The following is a 5471-nucleotide window of genomic DNA, read 5'->3' as shown; positions in this document are numbered from 1 at the left end:
TTCATGTGTGTCAATATGAAAATCTAATGCATTTCATACAGCTGAACACTAATGAATCATAACATCTATATCTATTTGATTTGTGCAGTTTCATAAGTGTTAATGTGTGTCCATATCTCTTATAATATGTTCATATATGTTTCTCTATCAACTAAATTAATCCCTAAACATATGCAGTACCAAATTGTGCATCAACTTTTCAACGAATTCAACTATATTTGCAAGAATATTTAATAGTTCACAATAGTAATAGTTGTTCATTTAAACAAAATAAATGTCATACTAATCACTTACCAATCGGAACGCTTTGATCATCTTCTTCATCATCAGAATTCGAATTCCGACCGTAGTCGCATCCGATTTTAACTTTGTCATTTCCATTGTTATTAATATGTTTTACAATAGTATTATCCATATTACTAGGACGGTACGGAAATCTTTTACACTTACAAAACGAATAATAATTATATATAGAACATCACTTGAAATCACGATCATAAACACAAATGAAGATAAAAATCAGAATTACCTAATGATCAATTAGAGGGATCTTAAGATTTGTAACTCCCAATTAATTATTAGGGAGTTACATAAAGGTCAAATTACATAATCACCCTTATATTTAATTTATAAGTTACATTTGAACATAAAGTAAAGAAAGAATATGATTGGTTAGTCTTGGTTAGTATAGTTAACACAAATTTCTTGGTTACTATTTGAATCAACCTCTCTCTCTCTCTCTATATATATATATATATATATATATATATACACTTGGGATTATGTGAGACCAATGGTTTTTCGTGAGACCCGTAAGACCAATTTTCAACCCTTGGATTAGATTTACAATCTGAACATTCATAAACATCACGAGACTTCTCAGTAATCACAAAATTGCCACCGTGTAACTTTAGACCATAAAATCATTAGCTTATAAAGTAAATCAATGAACATAAATTAGTTTTACGGGTCTCAGGAAAAAATTTTGGTCTCACGTGAACCCAACCCTATATGTAGAGGCGGGATTAGTTGAAAACCGCCTAATTCTTAGAAACCGTGTAAACCGATTTCGACTAATAGAAAAATTCCTTTTTTATAATTAAATTCTATCATTAAGGGTAGAATTGTCATTTACATTGTTTTTTATTAAATATGAAAGTTATTAAAAAATCTTAATTAAGATAACGTAATAAAGTAAATGGTAATATATAAATGTTTATTTAAATTAGTATTTTAAAAATTAAATATGGCTATTTGTTTTCTAGGTTTATTAGTAGAAAAAATATGAAAATCAAAAATTATTATATTCATTGATCCACGAAATCAGTAACAGATCCTAACAAAGATTCATGAACCGGTAAAAATATAATCATTTGTGAAACAAATTCATGTTTAGATTGGTTCGTGAAAACGTTCATTGAGGAGCTTGTTTTATGAAACGTATGCAGATTGGTTCGTGAAAATGTTTATTGAGGAGCTTGTTTTAGAAAACTTATGGGGATGAACTGGTTGCGTAATATAATATTCTTGCATAATCTTGTTTTCTTATCAACAATTATTGATGAAATTATTTCATTTTGTTTTAATTTTTTTTGGATGATTTTGTTCACTTAATGGTTAACAAAGCATGTAATGGTAAATGCATTGACTCTATGAAACGTGTTCGTATTGGAAAAAAATTGCCGATGAAATGGGTGCATAAAGAAAGTGAAACCATTTCATAATTGTTAATAACATGTTGTATAATTAGCGAACAGTGAAACAATTTTATTATCAAAAAATGTTGTGTAGTTAGCAAAAACTTTGTCGATGAAATGGGTGCATAACGACAGATAAATCATTTCATAATTGTTAAGAACATGTTGTTTAATTAGCACACAGTGAAACCATTTCATAATTAGATTGAAACGGATCCATCTATCGGAAACTTGAAAATGACAAATGTCTCATCTAGCATTACGTTGATTTGTGTATTGATGAAACTATGAAACTGTTTCGTTCATGAAATGTAATAGTAAATTTTATTATTATTATTATTCAAAAGTTTCATTATTTTAAATTGATTATAGTGTGTTTTATTTATATTGTTGATCTATTTTAATGATGTATGTTATTTTTTTATAATATTTGAACATAAAATTAATATATTATTTTACAAATGATTTGTTTCATTAATATTACGATATACATGATATGGTTGCCATTAATATTATCACTACCAAAGTTATCATTTTGTCTTTTTTGGGATTATAAAATAATTTTTTATTTTTTATTTATTTTAATTTGCTAATATAACCTAAACTAATCTTGACCATTCATCAATAAAATGGATGGATGAGATTGTTTATATGGTTTACACAAATGGGAGCGGTTTTCATTTGATCGCTCCTATATATAGGGGCACGTTCAAATGAAAACCGTGCATTTCTAAGAAACCATGTAAACTAACTTCGACCAATAGGAAAATTCAATTTTTTTCTAATTTAATTTAATTAATAAGGGTATTTCGGTCATTTACAATGTTTTCAATTAAATATGGAAATTATTAATAAATCTTAATTAAGGAAACGTAATAAAGAAAATTTTATAAGAGATAACATTTAAATATTTAACTATATTATAATTTTAAAAATTTGAACTAAATATATTGTGATGCGATTGAATCTGCTGGTAAATCTTGAAGATTGTAAGACATAATATAATGAATTCATCAAATCATGATTAAAAAAGAAATTAATACAAATGAAACAGGTTTCATGAAAGTGAAACTGGTTCATGTCATAATTGAACAATGAGTAGTGAAACATTTTCATGGTGAACCCGTTTCATTGATAGTGTAGTTGATTCATTTAGTAGGTGAAGTGGAAAATGAAACGAGTGCATAATGTATTTGGTTCGTCATGAAATAATTGCATGATGAAACGGATACATGATGAATCTGTTACAGAATCTTGAAGATTGTAAGGCTTATAGGAATGAATTCATCAAATCACGGGTGAAATAAGAAAATTAATGTACATGAAATAGGTTTCATGAAGGTGAACTGGTTCATGGCGTAATTGAACCAAGAGTAGTGAAACGGGTGCATAATGTATTTGGTTCGTCATGAAATAATTGCATGATGAAACGGGTACATGATGAATCTGCTCCATAATCTTGAAGATTGTAATCTGCTACAGAATCTTTAAGATTGTAAGATTTAAAGGAATGAATTCATCAAATCAGGAGCGAAATAAACTAATCTATGTACAAGAAACAAGTTTCATGAAAGTGAAACTAGTTCATGGCGTAATTGAACAATGAGTAGTGAATTGGTTTGATGGTGAACCTCGTTTCAATGATGGTGTAGTTGATCCATTTAGTAGGTGAAATGCAAAATGTATGCGGTTTGTCATAAAATAATTACATGCTGAAATGGATTCATGATGAAACATGTGCGTCTTGAAATAATTTCATAATGAATAGGGTGCATATTTACATGGGTGTGTGAAAGACATTGAAACAATTTCAAGATACGGAATAAAAAAATTGCTGTATTAGCGAAATTATTTCCTAACAAATAGAAATTTTTAATTTCCTAAAATAAAGAATAATGTCCTTCAATAAGATGTTACAAAATATGTATTTTTGTTTACCATTTTACCCTTATTGCTAATATGAAAATAAATTTTTAATATATTTTTTAATTTCCTAAAATAAAGTAAACTAATGTTGACCATTGATCAAGAAAATAGATGGATGAAATTGGTTTTACACAAATGGAGGCGTTTTTCACTTTTATATATATATATATATATATATATATATATATATATATATAGACTTGGGATCATGTTACACCAAGAGTTTTTCTTGAGACCCGTAAGACCAATTCTCAACCATTGGATTATATCTACAATCTGAACATTCATAATCACAAAATTGCCACGAGACTTCTCAATAATTATAAAATTGTCACCGTACAACTTTAGACCATTAGATCATTAGCTTATAAAGTTGATCAATGAACATAAATTGGTCTTACGGTTCTCACGAAAAACTTTTGGTCTCACGTGAACTCAACTCTCTCTCTCTCTCTCTCTCTCTCTCTCTCTCTCTATATATATATATATATATATATATATATATATATATATACTTAATAATTGACTTTGACATGTTGATTAACAAGGACAAACAATGATTTCTTATTGATGCAAAAATGTTTGTATAGTTAACATCATTTAAAAAAAATCCACCACATATACAAATATATATATATATATATATATATGGGAAGATCAAACGAAAACGCTAACTGTTTCAGAAAACAAGAAAAAGGTTGTTAGTATACAAAATCATATATGATTCATACACACACACATATACGTACATATATATATATATATATATATATATATTCATGTACAAAATCATACGCATTCAAAAATCGCATGCTTCCATTTTTTGACATTAATGTAAAATCACATATAACTTTGTACATTAACGACATTTTTCTTATTTTTTAAATAATTAACGTTCTCTTTTAAACCTTCCTGTACACATATATATAATAGACATATATATATATATATATATATATATACGCACACATATTTATATTTATATATATACACACACACACACACATATATATATATATAAGGGAGAGGTATTTTGCAAACCAATCCATTTGTACAAACCGTGAAAATTGTCGATTTAATTTTTTACTTTAACAAAAAAAAAATATGAAATTGTTTAATATGATAAAATTGTTTCAAATAATTATGGACATTATCATCTTTATTTTATTGATTTTAGTAAACAAGTTTCATTAAAATTAGAAATATATGAAACAATTTAATTTTTTTATAGAAACAAAAATATATAAAACATTTTCATCATTAAATGAATTATTTGGAACAATTTCATCATATTATACAATTTTATGAAAAATATTCACTAAAATAAACAATAAAATCCACGGTTTTCACACTTTATATAAATAGTTTGGTTTGCATAAATAATATATCTATACTATATTATAAAGTATTTGACAAAAACTCTTGAAATCATTTTTTATGTACGAAATATTGTTTATTTATGCGTATTACTTAAAATTTAAGATTACAAGTAAATTGTGCATAAGTACAACTTATTAAACCTCCATATTTGAATCCGTGTAACTAACTGCAGATAAACATAATCAAATATTAGATAAACATCTCATTTAAATATAAAAAATCTAAAATATAATTAGGATAATCATTGACTTCTAACAAAATACTTAGTTATTATCTTTAATATATTATAAAGCATTTGACAAAAACTTTTAAAAACCATTTTTTATGCACGAAATACTGTTTATTGATGCATATTACTTAAAATTTAAGATTACGAATAAATTGTTCATAAGTACAACTTATTAAAGTTTCATACTTGAATTCGTTTAACTAACTGCAGATAAACATAATCAAATATTAGATAAATAT

Source organism: Cynara cardunculus, assembly GCF_001531365.2.
Source record: "Cynara cardunculus var. scolymus isolate 2C chromosome LG 14, CcrdV1, whole genome shotgun sequence".
NCBI classification, from domain to species: domain Eukaryota; kingdom Viridiplantae; phylum Streptophyta; class Magnoliopsida; order Asterales; family Asteraceae; genus Cynara; species Cynara cardunculus.
The sequence above is the reverse complement of the archived record's forward strand: the minus strand, read 5'-3'. Positions refer to the sequence as shown.